This window comes from Cotesia typhae, unplaced genomic scaffold (genome assembly GCF_013202065.1).
Source record: "Cotesia typhae breed Kobodo isofemale line unplaced genomic scaffold, CoteBio_Ctyphae contig_4, whole genome shotgun sequence".
In the NCBI taxonomy this organism is placed as follows: Eukaryota; Metazoa; Arthropoda; class Insecta; order Hymenoptera; family Braconidae; genus Cotesia; species Cotesia typhae.
Window position 1 is genome coordinate 6,536,137 of NW_027423748.1, and position 13,700 is coordinate 6,549,836.

A 13,700-nucleotide genomic window follows, 5' to 3' on the forward strand; every position below is an offset into this window, starting at 1 on the left:
CTTCGCCACATTTTTTTTTCTGGCTCTCAAATAAATTTTTTTTTTTATTCTTACTGTTGATTAGGAGATAGAAAAAAAATTTTTACGGTAAATTTTTGTGAAATTTACGGTCAAAATTGATACGAATTTTTTTTTTTAATAATAATTTTAAATTTATTGCTGGCAGAGTAAACGATGATGTAAATTAATAATTATACAAAATTTTTAAACCAAATTAAACATCCTTCTCCATTTATAGAGTATAAATTTATTCACCAATAGAATATGATGCAATCAGTTTGTTCAATTTATAAAATAAACGAATTTATAAATTGACAAATCTATAAATTATTATGCATGAATACATTAAATTTGTATTCTGAATAAATCCTTTATAGAAATGAACTTTCAACGTGCTGTTTTTAAATGTATATTGTTGAAATAAATTACCAACTTTGATTCAATATAACAGTTAAAAAAAAAAAATATTGAATAAAATATCACAGGATTAAAATTATAAAATTTTTTTGTCTCAAAATAATTTTTATTTCAAAAATATGAAGATCAAATTTTTATGATAATAAATTAAATTCTTAAATCTAGTGAACTATTATGTGATTTTTCACTTAACTTGAATTTAAAAAAAAAAAGAAAAAGACTAATTTCTCACTTGTCTCAATTTAAAAGTAATGGAAATAATTTTTTTTATTTTAAAAGATAAAAAGAAATCCACTTTGGAGCGTCGGAAAAAGTAACAAATAGTCTTCCGAAATTCCTTGGTTTCCAATTTTCTTTTTGACCCTTTATTAGATGAAATAAATTACAAGCATATAACATTCGAACGGATACTACCAGTCAGGATTGCTTTATGTCTTTTCTTCTTTAAAACGATTGAGATCATAAGGAAAGCATCAATTTAACGTTCGCAGAGGAATCTGATCGTAAAACAATGCAAAAGCTATATTTATATATTTGAACGTAATTCAGAATTTTTGACATAAATTTCTTCTTTTATCCTCAATAAAAATTGTCTTATATTATTTTTAGTGTTTTTAACGAAAAAACTAAAATTGTTAAAATGGAAAGAATTTTATTTTTTTCTTTTTTTTTTTTAACGATAAAAGACCGACCGAACTGCGAAATGTTTCCATCAAAAGCGACGAAGAATAAGAAATAAGTGAACTATAAAAGCAGACGATTTGAGAATAAAGGACATAAAAGAGGATTGATCTATGTGCTGAGAATTTTTCGCGGTTTTAGGCGTCATTTATTGGAGATTGAATTTCGTAGATTGTCCGCTTCTCAAGGAATTTCATTAAAATTATTACTCAAATATTGAAGCTAGTGAGAGGAAGTATAACAAAGATATTAAATTTTTTTTTTTTAGATTGCTCTTTTTTTCATACATTTATCCGTAAAATCTTTCACCTGTGTAAGAAAATTTACATATCAGTGACCACGCATGTATCAACAGGTAATCATAGAAATTATTCTTATTATTTTGAGTGCTTTTAAAATATTTGATAGAAGATAATCGCTTCGAATGTGACTCACCATTTTTAATACCTCAATTACATTCATTATGAACATCCGCCGTTCGTTATGTTTTAAGAAATCAATTAATAATTTCTAAAAAAAATTTTTTTTCAATTTTTTAATATTTCACTATTATTTAAATAATAAATAGTATTTGTGAAAATTTTTTTTGTGACAATTATCATTGCTCCATTGAAAATTAAATTAATTTTTTTTTGTGACATAAAAGGCCATTTATTAATTATCAAATAAAGTTTCTGTTTTTTATATTAAGAACTACTCAGTTTTTTGGTTTGATACCCATAAGAAATTTTATCCCATACTTTATTATTTCACATAAAAATTGGTAGCTGCAACTCAAACAAATGAGCTTATAAAATCGAGGTTATTTTTTTTCACTCTACACTATTTATTGGTTATTAAAAATCTTATAAAAATGTAAAAGCTTGTTTTTATTAAAAAACATAACAACGTTTTTTACTAGTGTTGGCAAAAAATGTTATTACGTCTTAAAGTCGTTATCTTGTGAAACCACTTTGCGACAAATTTCATAAAATTTAGATGATATTTTTTTAATAATTTTTCACAGTAATAATAAAAGAAAAAAAAAACTTTATTTTTTTTCAAGAAAAGTCACTTCGAATAAAATTTAAAAATTGTACAATTTCATTTCTCTCAAGAGGTATTGTTATAATTTATTTTTAATGGCTATGGAGTTCAAAAAATCCAGAATGAAAACAATAATATCCATAATAAGCCTTCAGATAAAAATACGTCAAGTTACACTTGAATTAAAAATGTATAGGAACAATACGTATAAATATTTGAAATACTTGAACTTTAAAGTGGATTTACGATAGGTGGACAATCTTTTGAGTAGTGTTGATATAAAAAAGAAATACACTGCAAATAAGGCTTACGAATGAAATTCCACTCAGCGGAAAAGAGTGTATGCATGGTATGAAAAAAATTTAAGTGCTCGTAGACGGTACATGTCCACGAATATATGAATGAAAATATAAAGCCACTTAGTTTGTCAAAAGGGCTGAATAATTTGCACAACAAATACTAAATATTTGTGGATATATATTTCTGAGAATTCTCAACTCATGTTAGATAATAACATACTTACACAATTTTTAAATAAAATATTTTTTTTCAAAAATTTTAAATCATTTAAAAAAAATTCCTTTTATTCGAAAAAAGGATTCTTTACAATTATAAAATACATTTGCCAAGAATAATTTAGAAAAATATACAGAGGGTCAGTCGTTATCTATTACGTGAAAAGCCTGCGGTAAACACTAGAGCTATAAAGGCTAAATGACAATTTAAAACGATTGATTAAGAGAAAATTAGAAGGTACTACATTGTGAACCCATTGTATATACTATATTGTATACTGTCTTAATTATAAGACGTATATTGTGACAATTATAATTAGAAGAAATCGTAAAAAGTTCAAGTGGAAAAAATTTTATTTCAAAAAGTTTTTGTTGGTTGAAGAGCAATTGATTGGCTAATTTTAAATAAAAATTCAATCCACAATACTGAAAAATAATGGAAGTGATTTAGATTGAAAAAATGATTAATTTGGAGGAAATTCTGGAACATTTTAAAAAAGCTATTAAATTTAAAATCGTCAGTAATTAGAAAAACATTATTGTGTGTGAATCAGCTGAGATATCAACAACGACATTTCTAAGAAAACAATTAGCCCAATCAAATTTAAAATATTATCTCTAAAATTAGATTATTTTGCTATCTTATAATACGCTTCGCTTGTGAAAAAATTTTTTTGTAAGTTGACAAATAAAATAATTAAAAAAAATAGGAATAAGTGTTTAAAAAGCGAAAATTGAAAATATTCTTATAAAATCAATAATGAATTATTTTAATTCCAACAATCTGGAAATTGGATAAAATATTATTTATTTTACTACAATTAGTAAGTTTTATTTTATAAATCGTTTAGGAAGGATGATATATATTTGTGTATACTATATATAAACGTTGTATAGTTATCTAGTGGACTGAAAATATACCGATCATAAAGTCATTGTTAAATGTAAAAAATCAATTAAACTTAATGACATTATGACTTTAGATAATACGACACTCGATACAATTTATAAAAATAAAGTTTATAGTGATATAAAGTATCAAGGTGTCAACTAAAGCATTTACAAGTTGTTATTTTTTATAAGTATTAAAGCTACCAAATTCAATAACGGACAATTTTTACATTTAGTTTACCAATTAGTTGTTATTCATTGATTTCCTATTAAAAAAATGTGAGAATGTTCAAAGTTTGCAATGAAAGGGATTTATTTTAGTGATTTGCAATGAAAGTTGTAATCATAAAATTCATGTGTTTTTTCAAATGAAAGTTCTTTTTGAAGTAAATTTAAAAAATGATTAGAATAATTATTATTATATCCTCAGCCATTATTCTGATAATGACATTCAAAAGAGCAAATGGAGTCTCACGGAATATTGATAATCTATGTGTACAGGATCTTCGTCGTGGGTTAGCTCTCGATAATAGTTTATACAGTAAGTAGAGGTGAACAACGACAAAGTTTTTTGCGTGAAAATATGAAAAATGATCTTTAATGTAATAAAAAATACAAAAATTAATTTTTTTTATCTTATGTCAATAGTTTCGGTGTGTAAATATATGGAACTAGAAGGCGTACCACGTACTGGAATGCTGTTACCATATATGTTGAATCTAAAAATAAAATCAAGTACCTTTGAAATAAATCTTAATTTGCAAAAGAAAAACTATTATATAGCTACTTTAAATACTCCTATTGTATACGAGTATCATAATTCTAATAAAGAAGTTGTAATTGAACACACAAATGTCTCAAAGGCATGTGGAAAAAAAAATTATAGGAGAAAATTTTTCCGATATTGATGGGGAAATAATTATAGTTCAATTTCAGATAATAGGAATCCATTCATTGGGGTATTATTCGGATTTAAGAAAAAATGCTGCGATGGTTGGTCTTTACGACAAATATTTGAGAGTGGTATTTATAAATATTAAGTAATCTAGAGCAAAATAAATAATCTACTTCAATTATAATAATGTTTTACTTTAATATCTAGGAAGGCGTTATCGGAAAATACACACTTCGTTTTGTCCCAATTGTTGATCGCTACATACTGTTCGTAGTATCGTTCGCTTCAGCACCGATTCTGAATCAGAGTAAGAATGTTTGACCTCGAAAAACATTTTCAAAAAGATAATAATTTTGAGAATTAATTAATACCCGCGTTTATTGTAATTTACAGATTTTATTGTTCGTGATGTTGTGGACAGGGTTCCTTCTTATGATTTAAAGTCGCAGGTTGACAAAGTAATTATACAGCTTGTAGTTGCCTTAGACGACGTTTTAATCGGGTGAGTGTAAAAAATTGAAAGATTAATTCATCATCAGTGTTAAAGTCATGAAATTTGAGATAATAATGGATTTCTATTTTAATCTGTGAATTTAAGTGGAAAATTTACACAACAAAGTATGATAGGTGCTCTAATACACATCAACGCGGCTGATTTCTTGTTCTCAAAGTTCACTCATCCAAGGATTAATTTGTCTATTCATGGTATGATTTTACCTTATGTAAGTAGTCACAGATTAAATTTGAAAAATAAATAAACTGTAACTATCAATTAACGATGCATTGATGTTTAGTTGAAACGCAGTGAAATTTACGGCAAAAGATACAAAGATATTTCGGAAAATAGTTGCTTGGAGAACATAAGGACTACTCAAATCAGAAAAAGTAGTGACTTTTTCATAAGCAAGCGCCATTATTTTCCTGTAAATAGCTATAACCTTGGAATAGTGATAACAAAGTAAACACAATAATTATATTGATTTATTATTTTTTTAAGTTCAGTTTTTAATGTAACAGAAAAATTTTATTTCAAATGGACTTTGACATCACTTAGTAATAATAAAATTGATTTTAGCTTGCCAATTTGTAATGAGAGGGCGAAAAATTGTAAAATATATGGTATGCTATTTTTTGATTTTAAATAATATAGCATGTTAATGTTGCATTTATAGAAAAATAAATGATAGTTTTCTTCAGTTTCTGGGTATCCATTCTACGATTGTCCGCATTATGTGAACCATCACAGCAAATTTACGATTGTACGTACCCCAGATTTTTACGGTAATTACGCTGCTATTGCACAAAATATAAAAACAAGGTCAGTGAACGAGATTAAAAGAGTTTAAAAATGGGAGAAAAACATTAAAAAAAAAGTGAATATTATTCTTTAATTTCAATTTTTCTACATTACAGATTTGTTCGAAAATTTGTTCGTCGTTTTGAAAAATCAGGTGAAGATATAAATTTGAACGATCCCTTGAAAGAATGGTCTAGAACCGATGTAGAAAATTTATCGTTGTATTTTCAGTACGTTGAATTTGAATTATATTGGAAGTTATTTTAAATTTGGTTATAATTAAAGAAAATAAATTCGATTTGTAATTATGAAATTTGTTAAAGATCTACCGAGGCAAAATGTTGGCAAAGAATTATTCCTACCACGCCTAGGCCAAAAATAAGGACGATAACTAGAAGACCAGAAAGTAGATATGATCTTAGACCTCGCTTTGCAACGATAACAACAACAACAACAATAACAACGACAGAGAGGATAAGTGAAGCTAAAATTAGACGGCCGACTGAAAATGAAGGTAAGGTAGATGTGCTAAATTATACTAAAGAAGATAGTGCTGTCAAATTTAAAAATAAAACGCTGGATATCCAAAGAGAAGAAGGACTCGAGCAAAGCATGCATTCTGTAAAAAATGAATCCTCTAAAGCTGGAAGTGGGAACCATGCAAATATAACGATTGATAGACTAAGTATTAGAGAAGACATAAAGAAAAAAATCAAAGTTTCACCGGAAAATTTAGAGCGGCCACCAACAGTACAACCAGAAAAAAATAGGAATAATACGAGCAAAAATGAATCATTATATAAAGCTGGAAGTAAGGAATATGGAAATGTAACGGTTGACAGACCAAGTGTTGGAAAAGATATAAAGAAAGAAATCAAAGTTTCACTGGAGACATTGGAGCGACCAGCAACAGCATCACCAGAAAAAATTAGAAATAATATAATGAAAGAAGATAAATTACACAATGCATTGATTGTAACAAAAAAATCAGTAACTAAACCAAATACGACCTTGGAGATGAATCAATCATCTGGCTCAAAATCGAAAACAACTCAAGTTTCAGTTAAAACGGTGCTGACTACGTCAAAACCGTTAAATGTATCTCGGCATGAGCAAATAAAAATAATAAAGCCAGATGCATTAAAAAATAGAACAGAAACAAGAAATGCGATCAGTGGTTTGAAAATGGAACCTTCTCGTTCTCCAATTATTAATGTTACTGCGACTACTCCAAAATCAACGATAGAACAAACTATTGGAAGAACACCATCCACAAAATCGGAAAAATCAGATAGTAGAATAACTGGAGAAGAAAAGAAATCTATTCCAACAAGCAATCCAAATGACAAATCGAAAAGTTTAGTAACTTCGGTAATATCGGAAAAAGAAAAAAAATCAAATTCAACAATTTCAACGACAGTTAGACCAAAAAGTATAGTATTGAAAACAAAAAAGCCAATAGGTGCAAAAATTCAAAAAAACGAGACTTTAGATAAAACGATCACAGTAACACCAAAACAGGTGAATACATCTAATTTTGAATTAATGTCAACAGTTAATCGAAATGTAATGAATGAAACAAACCATATGCACTTCAATCGATCGATTATCAGAGTATATTCAAGAACACCAGATCTAGAATCTATGGATTTTTTTGACGAAGAATTGATACCGAAAAAAAAAGAAGTGGAAAATAAAGGAATCGAGAATACGCAGCCTACTCTAAAATCTAATCCGAGTGATGAAACCAAAAATGATATAGATTCGAAAACATTAAAACAGAAAGGAACATCAAATTTGAATACAACAACAGATAAACCAGTAACAGTATCAAGTAACGGAAAAGTAATAACACCTAAGATAGATGCATTAAAAAGCAGAACGGATACGAACAATACCCGAAATGGTTCGGAAATTAAACCTCCTTATCTATTAGTTAAAAAAGTTAATTCGACTACTTCAAAATCAACGGAGAAAGCGAGTGAAACCGTAGAAGAAGGTAAGGTGTCTTCTCCAATTGATAACCCAAGAAGTACCATAACTTCACTAACACCGAAGTCGACAGAAAAATCAAGTTTAAGGAACTTGACAACACCTAAAGTAAAAAATATGACAGTGAATAATGATAAAGCAAAACAGTTAAATGTTTCCAATCCTGAAAGAACGCAAAAAGAAAAGTCTAATGGATTGAAATATGAGATAGATGTAAAAAATGCAATAAATGTTTCGAAGAATGCATCTCCTCTTCAGCCAATCACTATCGTTAATACAACTACACCAAAAACGATAATAGAACATACAATCAAAGAAAACCCCTCAACAAAGATTTCAAAATCGGAAAATGGAACAATCGGAAATAAAACAGTAATTACGTCAAGTTTGAATGAAAATGATGAAAAGAAAAGTCCTGACACTCTTAAAGAACAGAAATTAGTGAAAGAATCAGGTTCCCAAAATTTAACAACGACGAATCCAATAAAGGCGGAAAGTGAAATATTAGCAATAAATAAACTGGACCAATTAAATTCTAAGGCGGAGAACGAAGTGGATAGAAGAAATATAATAAAATCGAGACCAGTTGATAACTCTAAAACCGAAAGAACTAATATAGCAAATCCGAATGGATTAAAAAATGATACAAATGTCAAAAATGTGATGAATAATTTAGATAAAGAAAACCCTCCTTTAATAATTGGCGGAAATACTTCAATCATAGCAACAACGCCAGTTGAACAGACTCATAAAAAAAGACAAATTGCAGAAGCACAAAAGTCTGAGACGGAAACAATTGTAAAAGATGCAAACTCTACCTTCACACTTGACATGGTAAATAAACGCAAAAGTTTGGGTGAAGATTTAAAAAAGATCGAAAATACTTCTATAAGTGATGAAAGGAGCCGAAAGATAAAAGAAAAATTGATAAATGAAACGACTCATAAATTAACATTACCATTGTCAACAGATGGCAGCTCAGATGCAATAAACCATCTGAAAATTAATGATTCAAATTCAACAGCAATGTTGTCGACTTCATCAAACAGAGACCACAAGTCGACTGCTCATAAAGGCAATTTAAAAACAACAGAAGTACAAATTAATGCGAAAAATTCCGTGGCTTCAAAAAAATTATCAATAGTTGGTAATAATCCACCATCCTCAGTTTCATTTACTTCAACATCACGAGGGCTGACAGAACAAACAGCTGAGAAATCATCCGTAGAGAAAAAAGTGATTTCAAGAAATGAAATTTTTAAATCAAACTTATCTCTTCTAGAACCTCTGAAAATTAATAATTCGAATCCTGTTGGATCGAACAATCAAACCATAAACACAGATTTCACATCTCCAGTGAACACGCTTATGATTAAAAAATTGATGACACCAAATGTAAATTCAACCACATCGAATCAAGAAACCATTACTACTGTTAATAAAAACAATACAAGAACGAGTAGAAAAGAAGTAAATGGTCAGAATACAGGAAATCCAAAGAACTTATCAACAAACAGCACTCCGCATCAGTCAAACAATTCATCAATCACTACACCAACATTGCCGAAAATTAAAAACTTTATAAGAGTGAATGATTCCGATAACATTACATCGAACAATCAATCTTTGAATCTAAACAATCTAATTCCGCTGGACTCTCTTAAAATTGAAGAATCGATGCAACAAAATATAGATCCTCTCCCTTCGAATCAAGCAAACATTTCTGCTGTTGATGAAAACGAAACAGCAATTAAAGAAAAAAAAGTAAACATCACAGATGCAGTAGATCCAAAGAACTTACTGAAAGGAAATTCTTCTGATCAGTCAAAAGATTTCGCAATTGCGACACCACCATTTTTGAAAAATAAAACATATGAAAGAGTAAATGATTCGAATAAAGTTACATTAAACAATCAATCTTTAAATGCAGATAACTTATCTCCACATAATTCTCTTAATATTGAAGAATCGATACCACAAAATAATAATCTAACTACATCGAATCAAGAAAATATCACTGCTGTTAATGAAAACGAAACAGCAAACCAAGCTAAAAAAGTAAATGTCACAGATGCAGTAGATCTAAGAAACTTACTGAAAAGAAATTCTTCTGATCAGTCAAAAGATTTCGCAATTTCTACATCACGGTTTTTGAAAAATAAAACATCTGGAAGAATAAATGATTCTAACAACGTTACATCAAACAATCAAATTTTAATTGTAAATGACTTATCTTCGCTAAACTCTCTGGAGATTAGAAAATCGATAGAAAAAAATGTGAATCTAACTACATCGAATACAAAAAACATCACTACTGTTAATGGAAATGAAACAGCAATGAGTGTAGAAAAAGTAAGCATCACAGATGTAGTAGATCCAAAGAACTTACAGAAAGAAGATTCTCCTGATCAGCCAAAAGATTTAGCAATTGCTGCACCACTATTTTTGGATAATAAAACATATGAAAGAATAAATGATTCTTATAACGATACATCAAACAATCAATCTTTGAAACCAGAAAACTTATCTTCTCATAACTCTCTTAAGATTGAAGAATCGATACCACAACATATTAATCTAACTGAATCAAATCAAGAAAAAATCACTGTTGTTAATAGAAACAAAACAGCAATGAGTGTACAAAAAGGAAACATCACAGATGCAGTAGAACCAAAGAATGTACTGACAGAAGATTCTCCTGATCAGCCAAAAGATTTAGCAATTGCTGCACCACCATTTTTGGATAATAAAACATATGAGAGAATAAATGATTCATTTAACGATACAACAAACAATCAATCTTTGAATCTAGAAAACTTATCTCTACATAAATCTCTTAAGATTGAAGAATCGATACCACAAAATATTAATCTAACTACATTAAATCAAGACAACTTCACTGCTGTTAACAATAACGAGACAGCAATAAGTGTCGAAAAAGTGAACATCACAGATGCAGTAGATCCAGAGAACTTACTGACAGAAGATTCTCCTGATCAGCCAAAAGATTTAGCAATTGCTACACCACCATTTTTGGAAAATGAAACATATGAAAAAATAAACGATTCTATTACTGTTACATCAAACAATCAATCTTCAAATGCAGATAACTTATCTCCACTGAACTCTCTGGAGATTGGAAAATCGATACCAAAATATATGAATCTAACGACATCGAATCACGGAAACATTACTGCTATAAATAGAAACGAAACAGCAATGAGTGTAGAAAAAGTAAACACCGCAGATGCAGTAGATCCGAACAACCTACTGAAAGAAAATTCTCCTGATCAGCCAAAAGATTTAGCAATTGCTACACCACCATTTTTAAAAAATGAAACATATGAAAGAATAAATGATTCTATTACTGTTACATCAAACAATCAATCTTCAAATGCAGATAACTTATCTCCACTGAACTCTCTGGAGAATGGAAAATCGATACAAAAATATATGAATTTAACAACATCGAATCACGAAAACATTACTGCTATAAATGAAACTGAAACAGCAACGAGAGCAAAAAAAGTAAACATCACAGATGCAGTAAATCCGAAAAACTTACCGAAAGCAAATTCTTCTGATCAGTCAAAAGATTTCGCAATTGCTATGCCACCATTTTCGAAAAATGAAACATTTGAAAAAATAAATGATTCTATTAACGTTACATCGAACAACCAATCTTTAAATGCTGATAACGAAAACATCACTGCTAATAATGTGAACGAAACAGCGATGAGTGTAAAAAAAGTAAACATCATAGATGCAGTAGATTCAAAGAACATACTAAAAGAAGACTCTTCTGATCAGTCAAAAAATTTCTCAATTTCTACACTAACATTCCTGAAAAATGAAACATCTGGAAGAATGAATGATTCCAATAATGTTACAACAAACAATCAAACTTTGAATGCAGATGACTTATCTTTGCTGAACTCTCAAGAGATCGGAAAATCGATAGTAAAAAATATGAATCCAACTACATGGAATGAAAAAAACATCACTACTGTTAATGGAAATGAAACAGCAATAAGTTTAGAAAAAGTAAACATCTCAGATGTAGTAGATCCAAAGAACTTACAGAAAAAAGATTCTTTTGATCAGTCAAAAAATTTCGCAAATGTTACAACAACATTTCAGAAAAATGAAACATCTGCAAGAATGAATGATTCCAATAATGTTACAACAAACAATCAAACTTTGAATGCAGATGACTTATCTTTGCTGAACTCTCAAGAGATCGGCAAATCGATAGTAAAAAATATGAATCTAACTACATGGAATGAAAAAAACATCACTACTGTTAATGGAAATGAAACAGCAATAAGTTTAGAAAAAGTAAACATCTCAGATGTAGTAGATCCAAAGAACTTACAGAAAAAAGATTCTTTTGATCAGTCAAAAAATTTCGCAAATGTTACACAAACATTTCAGAAAAATGAAACATCTGCAAGAATGAAAGATTCCAATAATGTTACATCAAACAATCAAACTTTTAATGCAGATGACTTATCTTTGCTGAACTCTCAAGAGATCGGAAAATTGATACCAAAAAATGTGAATTCAACGACATCGAATCCTAAAAACCTTACTGCTGTGACAAAAAACGAAAAAGTTATGAGTACAAAGAAATTATATGTTAGAAATGCAGAATATCCAGTGAATTTATTTAAAAACGTTTCTTTTGATGAGTCAAATGATTCAGTGACTTCTATACTACATGTGCCGAATTATAAAATATCTGGAAAAGTTAATGATTCTGATGAAGTAATGCTAAATAACCAATCTTTATATACTCTTAACCTATCTTCACTAAACTTTGAAAAGCTTAAAAAATCGATGTCAAAAAATATAAATTCCTCTTTATCGAATCAAGAAAACGTTTCTGCTGATAATAAAAACAAAACAGCAATTACTAAGACGAAAAAGTTTGTTAAAAATGCAGAAGATTCAATAATCTTATCGAAAAACGTTACTCTCGTTCCGTTAAATTATTTATTTTATTATCCTGAAGCTATTCGGGAACTTTTCAACAGGTCACAATTGGTAGATTCCAGTCAATCAACACCTTTCTTGTTTGGATCTACTATTTCGTTTCCAATTCCTTTCGAAACATTGACACCAACTACTGCCACGAACTTTTTGAAAATTTCTAATTCGCCGTACATTATTGAAGAGAAAATGGCGAAGGCCAATAACTTTTCTTCGTTACATCCTTCGATTCAAGTAATTTACAATGATTATCTTTTCTATAATGCGAGTCAATCCTCATCGATACCTTCTGACCATTTACCTGAAGATAACAATTCGAAGATTTTAGAGATTGGCAGTATTCGATCTCCGGCTTCGATCATTGATATATTTTCTGATTTGAGCCTAAAATCGACTTCTACTGAGTCTACTGACCAACCTGATCATCCAATAGTTCAACTTTCTGGAATATCAAACGATAAAGAATTTTCGTCGTCATCAACCCAACCCACCACTGAATCTAAGAACTCGGATTCAGCTGAGAAGATTTCAGACACTACTATGTTAATTTTCTACGCATCTTTTTCACTACCTATTCTATTAGCTGTTGCTTACATATTCTATGTAATTTCATTAATTCTTAGACGTAGATGTAGATCTCATTTAGAATAAAATTTATAAATATTAATTTATGTAGTATAAACTGTGCGACCTTGTATGAATTTCAACAGAGTGATTGTAAATGATTTTACTCGTTTAATTCCTATTGTTATGTCGGACTCAATGTTCGATATTTTTATTTAATATTGAATAGGCTTTAATTATTTTAGTAATAATTTTGTAATTTTGTAGTTACATACATTTACTTTGTTATCTTCAAATTTATCAATAGTATTTTCAAAAGAAACTTATTTTAAAAATTTAGTTTTAGTTGGGCCTGACCACACTAAGAGATTTAAGCCTGAACAAATACCCTAATGGAATTTTAAACTTTGTCGAGATCCGAAATAGAAAT

At 29.0% G+C, this 13,700-nt stretch overlaps 1 protein-coding gene across 1 annotated transcript in view; it reads right to left on the reverse strand.

Moving 5' to 3' along the window:
- Window positions 1–13,700, reverse strand: part of LOC141527702 (cell adhesion molecule Dscam2) — a 137,962-nt gene that overhangs the window by 116,806 nt on the left and 7,456 nt on the right. The window lies entirely within an intron of this gene.